The following is a 15,246-nucleotide window of genomic DNA, read 5'->3' as shown; positions in this document are numbered from 1 at the left end:
AAATACCCTCTGAATCTGTTTGATTTTGACTTATATTCAAACTAATGTCCTCTAGGGGTCCAAAATTCAACCGTTACCCTACTGTTCCTTTTAATTCCACTAAGAATTTTTTTTTTTTTTACCCGCCACTATCCCCCACACCAAAGGACTCGTCAATGAATCCCCTGGTAGTGGACGCTACTATCTCAGCTCTTTTCTGGCAACACAAAAACTGAACTAAAGTATAACAAACAAACGAGCTGAGATTAAACAAAGAAAACTAAGAGAAATTAAGAAGAAATTATTATAATTACAAAAAGTGAAGGGCGTGACATCCCAGTGGAACATATTGTTCCTTTTAAGGGAGCCACTGTGTACTTAAACTAAAAACAAATAATAACAAAATTTTGCTTCTGGTAGGAGTTGCAAATAAATCAACCAAGAATGTCGGTGAGACGCAATTTATAGAAGTGCTTTAACTTGCTTTTGAAGATATGACGATTTGTTACTTGCTTAATTTCATCAGGTAATTGGTTGTACTTAATTGGCCCAATGATCGAAATTCGTTTTTTACCAAACGTGGTTGAAACTCTGCATTGATGTAAATTATTAGGACATCTTAAAACGTATCTATGTGGTACAGATGGCATTTGAACATTATGATGGAAAACATGTCTATGAAGTGTATCGTGTACAAAAATTGCAGTTTGCAGTTCACAAAGGCCATTTATAGGTAAAATGTTATGTGAGTTGTCGGAGTAAAGCTGTAAAGTGGGAAACAAAAAAGGTTTTCTGAAGATAATTTTTAGACATCTATTCTGAAGTGTTTGTATTCTCCTAAGGTGTGACTTGGAGGCACGACCCCATGCTATTATTAAATAGGTAAGTACTGAATGGATGTGAGCAAAGTAAAATTTAAGAAGTACGCTAAGAGGCAGGAAACTACTAACTCTTCGCAAAATTCCACAAAGCGACGCGACTTTTTTCTCTACATGTTTGATGTGTTCTGACCAACTCAAAGTAGCATCCAGAAATAAACCTAGATACTTAAAAGACTGCACTTGTTCGATGGAGCATGAATTGAGAGAAACTACGAGATTATTATCAACGCTTTTTCTAGGAGAACGGAAGACCATATATTTTGTTTTCAATATATTCAACGAAAGTAAATTTGATGCCAAATATTTTGCTAACACCTTCAAATCATCATTCATGTCGTTTGCTACTGCTTGTATTTCGAGACGCGGATAAAAAAGTGCTGTGTCATCAGCGAATAGGCGAGGCACACCTTTTAGTGAAAGCTTGCTAAGGTCGTTGATGTACAGTAAAAATAATAATGGACCAATATTGCTTCCTTGAGGCACTCCTACAGTAATTGGCCTTAAAGAACTAACAGCCTCACCTATTGATACGAACTGCCTTCTATCCAACAGATAGCTGGGAATTATATCGTTAGCAATACCACGAATTCCGTAAGCCTCAAGTTTCTTTAAAAGTATAGAGTGATTTAAGGTATCAAATGCCTTCCGAAGATCTAAAAAGAGAGCTCCTACAAACTGTTTATTATCAATTCCCTTGATTACATCATCAAGCAGTTCAGAAATGGCCGTTTCAGTGCTACTACCCTGCCTAAATCCATACTGGAATTTTTTTTTTTTTATTCTTAATCACTTAACCTAATTTACAGCTCTTTTGTCCACTTGGGCACTACGTGAGCGATTCCAATTGGACGCTGCACTTACACTTTTGTACAGCGCCTACATGTATTCTATTCTAATTAAACTGTATCGAACTGGTGCCTTGTGCTGCTTCAACTTTTCTACCGTGTCCACGGTAGAATGATGAGCACGATGATGCTGCTGGTTGGCTGCTGTTCCTTTTCCAGTCCAATTGGGGGTCGTCCATTATGAGTTGCGGTTCGCCGATATCCAAATTCCGGGTCCGTTAGAGCTATATGCTCCGAAGAGGGTCAGGTGCCAGCTGCTCTCGGGGGGAAGAGCAACTGACGAAAAATTGCAAGAGCCGGGGCTGGGTTCGAACCCATGACCATCCGCTTATGAAGCGAACGTGTGGACCACTGCGCCACGGGCCCCGACAACATATACTGGAATTTATATAGCACTTTATGTTGATTCAAAAACGGAACGAGTCTATTAATAAGTAGTTTTTCTATTATTTTGTTAAATGTGGAAAGCGTTGAAATAGGTCTGTAGTTGCTCACATCATGTGCATCGCCAGATTTAAAAATTGGTACCACTCTAGCCACTTTAAGGCAATCGGGAAAGGTGCCTGTATCTATAATCTTATTGAAAATCTGTGCCAAGATTCGGGAAAAATTTACACAGTTTTGTTTAACAACTTCCGCTGTGATAAAATCAGGACCACCACTTTTCTTAGGAGCCAAATCGTTAATTAGTAATGTCACTTCGCTGGGGGATGCGGGAGTTAGAAAAATAGAACCGGAAACTCGCTGCAAACAGGATAATGGATCAGAAGAAACATCAACTACGATGCGGCTGGCAAGCTCTTGACCTATGCTGGAAAAATATTTATTGAAAATCTCACAAACTTGTTGATTATTATTAATTTTCGTACCGTTATCCTTGAGAGTGATTTCGCTTGATTTAGAACTTTTCCCAAATATTCGATTAATGTATGTCCACAGCTTGGAATGTGGAGTATTATTTAGTAGGTTTTTATAATACAAGGTTTTACAACTTTTTTTCGCTGCAATTACTTTGTTTGAAACATGTTTGAGCAAATCTTGAAGATGGCGATCATTGGGGTTTCTTTTGAGACGTTTGATGTAATTATTCTTAATTTTAATTAAATACCATAGATTAAAATTCATCCATGGACAAAAATTTCCTTTTGTATTAATATTTTTAGTTATAGTTTTTGAGTATTTATCATGCAAGGTTTTATAGGTGGATATGATGTTAGCTAAGCATAGATTGGCATCCTGAACTTCCTCACAGGAATCCAAATAATTTTTAAAGTCATTGGAAATTTTCTGGTGATCGACTATTTTTTTTACGAGGGTTTGCTTTTGTCTCTCCTCAAACAATTTAAAGGACGTGAGTATCATGCAGTGATCGCTGCGATCCGAAAAGATTGTATCATTCCTAGTACGTGACAGATCATCTATTTTACAGACTGCGTGATCTAGTAAGTTAGCACTTATCGGTCTTGTAGGGAAAGTGTTGGAACATGCGAACCCATACGATTCTAAAAGTGACCTGTATTTTACAACCACGTTATTGCCAACGACATTCATAGGTATATTGACATCACCAACAAGAAAGCAAGATCTATTTGGGCTACAATTATTCAATACATTTTCCAAAATATCTAAAAAATTATTCACATCGAATGAGGGGGGACGGTAAAAACAATGAATATCATAAATACGATTCTTTTGACAAACATTAACGTAAATGTGATGAAAACCATCAATATGTACATTACGCTGAACAGTAAAATGAAGGTTACTCCTAACGTATACAGCTAATCCACCACTAGAACTTTCTCTACACGAAAAGACAACATTAAACCCGGGTATATTATACAAAGCAACATTTTCACTTTTAAGCCAAGTCTCGCCTATGACAATAACATCGATTGGTAGATTACAGTGTTCCAGTGTTTCGAGAATACAATCAAATTTGCTAAGATCGTTCATTCCCCGAATGTTCCATTGCAGGATGCGCAATTGATTGATGTTATCTTTGTTTACAGGGCAAGATTCATTGAAGTCATCAAGGTGCACATGCGAAAAATTATTATCATTAGCCATTGAAAAACGGAAATAAACAAAAGATGGAAAACAAAAACATATAATTTAAAAAAAATTGGACACACAAATAGAAAAAAAAGTTACTCAATCATGCTGACCTTCGCAGGCGACTGGGATAATGATTGCACCAGCTTTTTTATATCATTTCTATTTTCAACTATTATCAGTTTTGACGTTTCCTCCTTTTTAACCAAAATTACTCCATCTCTGCCCGCCCAAACATATTTAAGGTTCAGGTTCTTCTGAACACTGCGCATTTCATGAAGAAGCTCCAATGAAAATGGAGTGAGTTCATCTCTTATGACGATATTTGTAGGCTTCCCATTAACAACCATTGACTGGTCAATTGCAGAGGATGAAAGCTTTCCATACTTCTGCTTTTTGGTCAAAAATGATTCTTTCACAGCTTTACTCCTAAATACAACTCGTATTGGTGCATACCGACCAACGATAGAACTAGCAGGTGACACTCGAGAGACAGATATGAGGGCTTCAGTAGGAAGTTCTGCACCTATACAGTCAGCCACTTTAGCTACAATGTTTGTGACTTCCTCATTAGACTGGATCGGCACTCCGTGTATCATAGCATTATTCAAGAGAGACTGTTTATTAGAATTATCAACACAATACTCCAAATTATGAGAAAAAGATTTCAAAGCAGACAACTCTTTTTTTAGAGCATCCACTTCTGATCTAAGATGTCCGTTTTCCGCTTTCAAGATTTGAAAATCGTATACTATGTCATCAAACTTGGACGAAAGGAATTGCTGTGAGTCTTCAATGGTCTTTGTGATCGAACTGACTTCATTTTTAACTTCATTTGATTAGAAACTATAGTATAAATTGATTTTTTAAGTTCCGAGCCTAGACTATCGATCATTAATGTTTGATTATTTTGCATAGAGATAATTTTTTTGTACATGTCTGAGCATTTGGCGGAACAGAAATACATGCTTTGCTTTAGTTTACGTATAGCAGAGCCAGAAATATTACGGCATTTGAAATGAACACTGGAAAAACAGTAAAGGCCAGTAATTAGTTTATTTAAGTCATTTTCCTCTTTCATACACTCTGAGCAAGTAAGAACATCATTCATATCGTTTTCCGTCATTCTTGATATATGCAGATTACTTTGAAATAAGTGTGTAAATTAATTAAATTATTATGATTGCTGATAACACTGCTACAATTTGAACACAGAAGCAAGACAAGCATAAACACGTGTAAAGGGAGTGTGGTGTATAAAGGTATCACAAAAGACAACACATTGAACAAATTAAAATCAAAACCAATCGTCAAAGTATTGCTCAACACAACTATCGGACTGTGGGATATTATCGCTACAAAACTATCAACCAGACGACATGTGACGTATGTAACTCAATCTCTCATCATGCGTGGCAAGGTACTCAGAACTACTGATTACTCGAGCAATCGCCTTAACGCTGGCTCTTTCTATCCACTTTCGCCGAATACTGCAGTGTATCGCAACTGCAACCACTTACATACGTACAAACTACTTTGTGGCAGCTGTACGCAGCGTCGCGGCCCTTGCCAGAGACCAGAGTAACCACTATTGTGTGCTACTAATGGATATACTAGAAGTGTTTTCTGGATTCTTTCTACTCAATTTCGCTAAATTCTGCAGTAATGTACTGCAACCACTTGCATACATACAAGCTACTTGGTGGCAGTTGTACGTAGCGACGATGGCCCTTGCCAGAGACCAGAGAAACCACTGATGTGTGCTACTATTGAGTATACACTGGAACCTCTTTTTATGTACATGGCTGGGACTGCATAAATTAAAAATGTGCATAAATTCAAAAAGGCATAAAAAGAGGGAAAATTATGCATAAATTAAGTTTGGGATTTAATTCGAAAATCTTGTTTGCGAGAACAGATCTTGCTCCTGGGCAGATGAGGTGGGGCTAAGGGGGGTTCCAGAATGTTCCCAGAGAGCCCAAAAAGGGGGTTCCAAGGGGCTTCAGGGGCGTTTCAAGGGGTTGTTTCGAGGGGTTTGATGAGCCTTACAAGGGTGTTATGTCATGATTTTTTGGTGTTTTCATGGGATTACGGAGAATTCTGGGGTATTTCAATAGTATTAAGTGGGTTTCAGGGGCGTTCCAAGGGGCGTTAGGGGCAATTAAAGGGATCTCAGGAGACTTGAAAGGGCATTGCATGAGGTTTGAGGGGCGATTTAAGGTGTTTCAGAGTCTGCTCTGAAACTTCCTGAAATGCTTCAAAAATCCCCCTTGAACCCCCCGGGGACCCCATGTAACGCACCTGAGAGGCTTCAAAACCCCTGAGAACAGTTTCCCCGTAACGCTACCGTAACGCCTCTGAATCCCTCGAAAATGCTCTGAAACGTCTTGAAATGCCTCCAAAATCCCCCTTAAACCCCCTCGGACCCCATGTAACGCACCTGAGAGGCTCCGAACACCCCGAAAACTTCTCCGTAACGCTTCCGTAACGCCTCCGAATCACGGCGAAAATGCTCTGAAACATTTTGAAATGCTTCCAAAATCCTCCTTAAACCCCCTCGGACCCCATGTAACGCACCTGAGAAGCTCCGAACACCCCGAAAACTCCTCCGTAACGCATAAGTAACGCCTCTGCATTCCGCCGAAAATGCTCTGAAACGTCTTGAAATGCCTCAAAAATCCCCCTTAAACCCCCTCGGACCTAATGTAACGCACCTGAGAGGCTCCGAACCCCACTTAAACTCCTCGTAACGCTTCCGTAACGCCTCTGTATCCCCCGAAAATGCTCTGAAACGTCTTGAAATGCCTCCAAAATCCCCCTTAAACCCCCTCGGACCCCATGTAACGCACCTGAGAGGCTCCGAACACCCCGAAAACTTCTCCGTAACGCTTCCGTAACGCCTCCGAATCACGGCGAAAATGCTCTGAAACATTTTGAAATGCTTCCAAAATCCTCCTTAAACCCCCTCGGACCCCATGTAACGCACCTGAGAAGCTCCGAACACCCCGAAAACTCCTCCGTAACGCATAAGTAACGCCTCTGCATCCCGCCGAAAATGCTCTGAAATGTCTTGAAATGCCTCCAAAATCCCACTAAACCCCCTCGGACCCCATGTAACGCACCTGAGAGGCTCCGAACACCCCGAAAACTCCTCCGTAACGCTTCCGTAACGCCTCCGAATCACGGCGAAAATGCTCTGAAACATTTTGAAATGCTTCCAAAATCCCCCTTAAACCCCCACGGACCCCATGTAACGCACCTGAGAAGCTCCGAACACCCCGAAAACTCCTCCGTAACGCATAAGTAACGCCTCTGCATCCCGCCGAAAATGCTCTGAAATGTCTTGAAATGCCTCCAAAATCCCACTAAACCCCCTCGGACCCCATGTAACGCACCTGAGAGGCTCCGAACACCCCGAAAACTTCTCCGTAACGCTTCCGTAACGCCTCCGAATCACGGCGAAAATGCTCTGAAACATTTTGAAATGCTTCCAAAATCCTCCTTAAACCCCCTCGGACCCCATGTAACGCACCTGAAAAGCTCCGAACACCCCGAAAACTCCTCCGTAACGCATAAGTAACGCCTCTGCATCCCGCCGAAAATGCTCTGAAATGTCTTGAAATGCCTCCAAAATCCCACTAAACCCCCTCGGACCCCATGTAACGCACCTGAGAGGCTCCGAACACCCCGAAAACTCCTTCGTAACGCTTCCGTAACGCCTCTGAATCACGCCAAAAATGGTCTGAAACATTTTCAAATGCCTCCAAAATCCCCCTTAAACCCTCTCGGACCCCATGTAGCGCACCTGAGAAGCTCCGAACACCCCTAAAACTTCTCCGTAACGCATAAGTAACGCCTCTGCATCCCGCCGAAAATGCTCTGAAACGTCTTGAAATGCCTCCAAAATCCCCCTTAAACCCCCTCGGACCCCATGTAACGCACCTGAGAGGCTCCGAACACCCCAAAACTCCTCCGTAACGCTTCCGTAACGCCTGTGAATCACGCCGAAAATGATCTGAAACATCTTGAAATGTCTAAAAAATCCTCCTAAACCAAAACCCCTAAAAACGCCTCCGTAACGGCTTTGAAACCAGCCTAAAATGCTCTGAGACTCCTGAAATGGCTCCGGAATCCCCTTAAGACCCACTTGGAGCCCATGTAACGCACATGAGACCTTCGGAAACACCCAAAAACGAACCTGTAACCTTCCTTTGCTCTCATCTGTAAACACCCCCCGGTCGCCGTTGCAATAGTTCCTCTCATTATTAAATATTCTTATGCACAATATTGGTTCTGAGTAGCTTTCCCTCTTTTTATGCAGGGCATAAAAAAAGGTGCATAAATTAAAAGTGCATTAAAAAACATGCATAAAAAGAGGTTTTAGTGTAATCGAATCACAGAAAACAACCAACGATATAACCACAATTGCCGTTCTATAGAACCTCGCAACACTTTTATGACGGCTTTTGAGATCAAGCTTGATCGGCACAATACAAACACAGATACGATATACACACTATGGGACAAACATCAAATTCTCGCTCCAGTCGACTTTTTTGATTCCATTTAGATCCCATATGAACTGTGCAAAATTTCAGCGCAATCGGCGAAACTATAATTTAGCGCAAGCGGTTCAAAATTTTCATAGGATTTACTATGGGAAAAGTTGCACTTTCAATCAAAAAATCCCAGAGGTCGCCCTTTGTCTCCTTAATTCAAATCGATCGACGTTCCTTGTAGAAAAATCATTTGTGAAACTTTCCTTCGAAGACCGCAAAACGATTGGATGCTTGTGGAAAAAGTTATTGATTTATTACCGATTAGTGATCCAACGAACGGCTTTTTGTTTTGTTTTATTAGCAGCACTGTAGCTGCTGCCTTGGCTGCTGCTGTTTCTGGGGGTGGTGATGCCTCCCACCACCCCATGCAACAACGGCAGCAGCAGTGCTGCTGATAAAACAAAACAAAAAGCCGTTCGTTGGATCACTAATCGGTAATAAATCAATAACTTTTTCCACAAGCATCCAATCGTTTTGCGGTCTTCGAAGGAAAGTTTCACAATTGATTTTTCTACAATAAAAGTTGATCGATTTGAATTAAGGAGGCAAAGGGCGACCTCTGGGATTTTTTGATTGAAAGTGTAACTTTTCCCATAGTAAATCCTATGAAAACTTTGAACCGCTTGCGCTAAATTATAGTTTCACCGATAGCGCTGAAATTTTGTACAGTTCATATGGGACCTAAATGGGATCTAAAAAGTCGACTGGAGCGAGGATTTATTTTTTCCATACAAGCGTGTCCCACACTAATACACAGATAATTGATTGCTGAAGTGAGACAAGTACCTTTGATGATCAATAAATTAACAGAAATTAAATGAACATGTTCCACCTTTATTCACGCACAAACTTCAAATACACGACTTTATGTTATAACTTTTAACTTTCACAAACACTTTAAGATCACAATAATTAATAAATTAAATAAATATCACTCTATATTTAAAAATAATATGCACAAGAAATAATTGCACAAACTACCAGAAGCAGTGCTGCCAGAAATTTTCAATTTGCATCCTTTGACAGATACGTATTTCGACCTTAACTGTAAGGTCGTCTTCAGTGTCTTGTACTTGACTCGACTGTCTTTGTAGCATTGTAGCAAATATTTATACCCGTAACAAAGACTATCAAAGGTTTAGAGCAATGATTGAAATGGAGTGTATCATCTTCTCAATAGAGACGGGAGAGACTGAGACCCCAGGAACACCAACTGGGATCTCTACAAGCACATTTTTGCGACCACGCAATTCCTGCTGGACGAGCAAAAATAAGAACAACAAATTAATTATAGAAAGCTTCTAATGCGGTCACTAACAATATTATTCAAACATACGAAAGTTTTCTGCAAAGCAACAAAAAAGTACTATGGTGGAACAATGCTTTGCAAAAAGATAGAAGTGAGGATGAGGAAACTCTTTAATAGAGCAATAGCAACTTTGGATTGGGCCAACATAAAAAGATACCGTCGATGGGGGTGACAATGGGTCTGGGGGGTGAGATTGGGTCAAAATGGAGAAACATAAAAATTGAAATAGCTCATCAACTATCGCTAATTTATGTTAAAAACTTTATAACATTTCAAAGAAGAGATGTTTTTACACGCTATGGTGCAGAATAAGATGTTTAGCAATAATCGTTTTTTGTTAAATTTGTGGGTAAACTTCTATGATGAAACTACTAGTGAATCACTCTGAAAAAATTTCTCCTTCGCAATGTTTCACACAAGCACCTAACCATAAATTTTCTTATAAGTGGTTAGCTGCAGGTATTACCTGGTAGATGCAACGAAAAAAGTGGGCTGTCAAGTCACTTTTTATTTAAAAATTCGATATTTTAGACGCTATGCTTAAATATTAAGAATGGGGGTGAGATTGGGTCAAGCAAGTTATCGAGTGCACATAACCTTATTTAAAAATTCAACTTTTTATCCAGTCCCCATTTGACGTTAAAGTGGTGCCATGTTTACCGTGTCTTCATAAAAGAACGCTTTCTTTCGAAAATATGTCGAAGAAGTATCAAGCGAGTGTGTTCATACGTTTAGTGCCTTAAATTATTTGTAACAATAAACCTATGCGTTTGGACAACTCCTCTAATCATCAGCTTATCTTTAGTGTACTGCAATATCGTAAGCTCACAAAATATACTTAATAGCGTTCTTCTTCTCCACTCATTTTTGAAATTTTAAGGAAATATCGGGAAACTACCAGAGGGCAGTGGGATCCAGGAAATACCGGGGCCGAGGCTATAATACCGGTAACATAGTACAATGTCGGAAAGCGAACGAACGTCGAATTGCGGCATACTAGATTGATGATTGAGTATTTCACTTGAACTTTATAAATTAAGAGTGCCGTATAAGGATTATTCATAAAAAAAACATAAAAATACTGTGCTAGGACTCATACAAAATTTATTAAAATCCGTTTAAATGTTATTGCGGGAGAGGGTCTAATAATGTGAAATGTTGCGTAATGTAATATTTGAACGACCCTCTATCTTGAGATGGAGTGATTTGCTTTGGAAATATCGAGGCCAATGAACATGTTAATAAGAGTTTATAACGGAGAGTTTGTCTATTTATTTATTTACCACTTTACCATTATTGTGACATTCGTGTCAGGAGGGTTTCAAAACATTTCTTACAGTATACTAAAAATATCATTTTTTTTTTTAATGAATCTTTCAATGCGCCCCTCTCTCATTGTAACCCCCTCTTCCTATCATGAAGGTCGAAACTTTAAATGAGGATGATTGTGGTGGCTAAAATGGCGATACAACATACAAACGTTATTTTATCAAATTTCAACCATTTTGTCGGTTGTATTAGCCCTTTTAGGTGGATTAATCAACTTTTAAAATTACCTTAGTTTTTATTCGTCATTGTTACATTGTATTTTAAGTAGGTTGACTAAATATGATCAATAAAATTAATTTATTTTCTTAGATAGGTGATTTCGAATACTTTGACCCATTCTCACCCCCTCTAAGGGGTGAGATTCAGGGATAGGGTGCGACTCAAAACTCTTTGCGTGCCGCACACTCTGCTACGAGACAGCACAACAAACTAGAAGGAGACGAGTACGCGCAATCGGTTGTGTGTTGCTCGCTTACTTTGCCGCGCGCTGGAGCTCTCCTGTCGCTCACGCTCTGTCGTATGCACTCTCTCGGTGCTTGTCTCCGTGCTTTGCACTTGGCTTGATACTACGCATGATTGGAAAAACTTCGAATCAAACGACCCATCACTTGTCAGCCCTTGACAAGCTTAACAACTTTGCCGAAAACACAAACTCTTCAATTAATTTATTAATTGATTTTTTCTGTTTGGAGACAAGCACCAGTCCCAAGCACCGCGCATTACTCCCTGCGCCGTAGAGCTAGTGCTGCGATTGTCTCTCGCACAATTACGAAAGCTCTCACTCATACGTCTCTTGTCTCTCGGTAAAACGGGAGACGAGCACTTGCGATTGTGTAAACACACGCTTTTTTCGCACCGCACGGTGCATGCCGCCAATCCCTGGTGAAATTGGGTCAATTTTCAATCATTTGTAGTTTAGTAAGCAATTCATACAATGTGATTCTTTCTTACTAAACTATCATTACCACATAGAAGAGTATACATACCAAATAAAAAGTTATTCCGACTTCAATTGGGTTGTTAAATGAATAAAATATTGCTATTTTCTATATCCTAATCGAAAGAGCTCATTTTTCTGAGTATAAAGCGATTTTATTGCGATCCGATTCCTTTGTTTTGATGGTTAAATAAACAAAACAAATTTCATTTCTGTGGCTAGAATGACAGTTCATTCGTTAAAATGACAGTTCATCCCGAACAAAAAATTTTCTCCATACAAACTTTAAATGCATTTTAAAAATAGTTCCCGACTACCAAAAAATATGAAATTTTGGATTTCGACTAATTTTTGGACGGAGAATCCGATTATGGAATAATCTAAATACCCCTAAAGAACCCAATTGCATTTGTTATTGAACAAACAATCTTTGAGTATCCTTTTTTGACCCATTCTCACCCCCAACGACGGTATTGGAAAAAAATGTTGCTGATTGACAAATTGAGAGATGCAATTTATGAAAAAAAAAAATCGCGGTCTGGTGGGATTTGAACATATGACTTCGTATTCGCTAGACCACCACTTTAACCATCTAAACCACAGAACAGGTAATGATTCTGCGGAGTAGAAAGCCAAACTGACTCCGAAGCCACACCGTGAACACTCCTTTTTCACAAATCCATCTCTTTTTCGGCTTAGATGCCAATCCACAACACACTCTCGTTTGCTGAATACCCGCGAGCTTACTGCTTCGGCTATTTGAGTCCTGGTCTGGATTTCTGGAACCCTCACCGGCTTACCTGGATTTCAATAAAACTGATTTTCATGTTTTTTTTTTTTTTTTTGAGAATGCAATTCTGGAGAACGGGCTTCGTAGAAATGGCACGCTCATACTCTTATTACTAATTGCACCATTTTCTAAAGCTTGCTTTCAAGATCTCGATAGTATTTATAAGTAAATATTTCTTACAATCATAATCCATAATTATTTCGATTCTCCAGAAAGCGTGGGAGACACTTTCATTCATCTAATGGCCCATCCCACAATTCTTGACGCAGCAGACAGAACAGTCGTAGCACTCTAATGACGGCAGTCTACTAGCGTACCTACGTCGAGGCAACGCTTGCCAAGATTGTCCGCCAGAGCAGTCTACAGAAATCGTGAAACGCCTGCTATGATTGAGATTTATGATGAAATCTTGATTGTTTGTACCGCGTCGTCGTAGAAGCCAAGTAGAGTAGTCTTCAGACTCGTTCTCGTGTCAATTTCTTCTCGGTTTTTGTTTTTCAACCGTTCACCGGATGTCGCGTGTGTGACAAAAACAAGCGCGCAGATGTCATTTGCGGCCGTTTATGTCGTGACGCCATCACGACCGACGACACCGGAGAAAAAGAAATCTTCCTCCTTCTCCTTGTCACACTTCATAAAACCCGCATCGCACGTGATCGCACAAAGAATACGTAAATCCAACCGCGATCTACGCTTCTGTGGTTCGAGATGTTCTGGTTTGACTCAATTAACTGTCACGCAGGATGTAAACTCGTTCATAATCATGTCTGCTGAGAGCAAGCCGTGATAAAACGAATACCCCCAAATGAAAACACTTGTCGGTTGTTCATCTTCGTACCTCTTTCACTTCCGCCAGCGCTGGGTTTGTTTATCTTTACTAGCATGTAACCGATCCGCACTAATTACCGTCAAGGTCTCAACATACCGGTCGTCGAAATACGTTTGAAAAAGAAAATTTTCACCCGCGCATTTTCCAATGTCACCACTCAACGCAGAAGGCGGCGACCTTCGATATTTTTGAACTCTCTCACGTTAACGTGGAAGGAGAAGGGGGATTATCACGAGAGAACGACTTTCACCGGCACGATCGCGATCACGACTGGCCACGGCTGAGAATACCCGGCCTCTTGAGGTACGATCTGCTATTTTCGGCGAGCGTCCCTATACAACAGATAGGGGAACAAAGCCCAAAATGCCAAGATGGGGTAAAATGGCCCAACTCAAAATCATTCCTGAATGGGACTTGATCATTACTATTGGTGAATGGTGTCAAGATATGTTTGCATCGAACATTTTTCTAGAAGCTAGGCCACGAAACCCACGAAAAATCTTTTGATTTCCCAATGAAAATTGGCAACTTCCGGTTTTTCGTGCTTGCAATTAAGGTTTTCTGGTGATTTTATTACCAGCCAAGTGTTTCCAACGAGATTAAGGCACGCATGGAGACGCATGGTTGTTGATGTCTACGCTTTCCATGTTAGGGGTCATTCAAATATTACAATCATCGTTTTGCGAGGAGGGGGGTAACACTCCATTTATTGAGTATACGAAAAAAGCGGGACAGAGGGGAGAAAAGGAGTCGGAAATGCCTGAAAACTGATGGACGTAATTTTTGAATGTTTTCATGAAGTGGCATCTTACCCCATGGCAGATGGTCTTTTTGCACCACTTCCGTTTTACGAATCAGTTTTTGAAATCGTTAAAAATCGATGAAAATGCAATAATTTAGTGAATATTTTTTTTGAAGTATCGAGTAAATATTGTCTAGTTGCTGTTACCACTTTGAAAGCCTAACAAATTAGGCTAATTATCATTGAAAACGATGAAAGTTTGAAAAATAGCATTTTGCCCCACTTGACCCTACATTTGAGGAAGCCGCAGGAAAAGGATGACAGCTGCGCTGCGCCTGGCGGCAGAGCGACTAAAATATTTAACACGACTGCGCACAGTGACGATGGAGACGCCGAATGTCTAATGGTCCATATGTTTATCCCTGATCGGCGAGCGGAGACTTGCTTTGCGACCATTCGTCGCCTCCACCGAAACGAGTGTAAGTACTAAGGTAGATAGATGTACACAAATAGGAGCAGAAAAGATTGAACGTTAACCAAAACAAACCACACTCGTCGGATCACCCATGCATAATAAATAGTAAATCTCAATAAATCGAAATCCTCCCCGATTACAGCGGGATAAAATTCTCCTATCGAGAAAAGGGCGATATCTGCTTTGAAGCATATCAGTACCACAGAACGCTCTTTCTCTAACAATTTTGAAGTGGAAGAATGCTATACGGTCGATTAAGCTGCAGCATGGAACTCGGCAGACCGTTAAACCACAGACAAAGTTAAACGATAGGAGGTGCGGCTCAAATAGCGTCTATATCTTAGGGATTTGGTTTCCTGTGAGCGCTCACGACCACACTGCCGCCCAATAACTGGCGCTATTGTACGCGTTCTTTACATCTTTACGCTATTTACATCCTCTTATGCTGCCACGCTGCTATCTCGGTGGTCTTTGTAACCAACAAGATTGCGAATACGGTCGACCTCTCCTTCTGGA

At 40.3% G+C, this 15,246-nt stretch overlaps 1 protein-coding gene across 1 annotated transcript in view; it reads right to left on the bottom strand.

The window, feature by feature from the left end:
* The window catches only part of LOC134291892 (tyrosine-protein kinase receptor-like), a 117,649-nt gene extending 103,806 nt beyond the window's left edge, over nucleotides 1–13,843 (bottom strand). The window contains exon 1 of the mRNA XM_062860277.1: nucleotides 13,523–13,843. The gene's annotated coding sequence lies outside the window, so the exon portion shown is untranslated. The remainder of the gene's footprint in view (nucleotides 1–13,522) is intronic.
* Nucleotides 13,844–15,246: the final 1,403 nt, after the last annotated feature.

The sequence above is a fragment of the Aedes albopictus genome, chromosome 3 (assembly GCF_035046485.1).
Source record: "Aedes albopictus strain Foshan chromosome 3, AalbF5, whole genome shotgun sequence".
NCBI classification, from domain to species: domain Eukaryota; kingdom Metazoa; phylum Arthropoda; class Insecta; order Diptera; family Culicidae; genus Aedes; species Aedes albopictus.
This window is presented reverse-complemented; position numbering and strand designations above follow the sequence as displayed.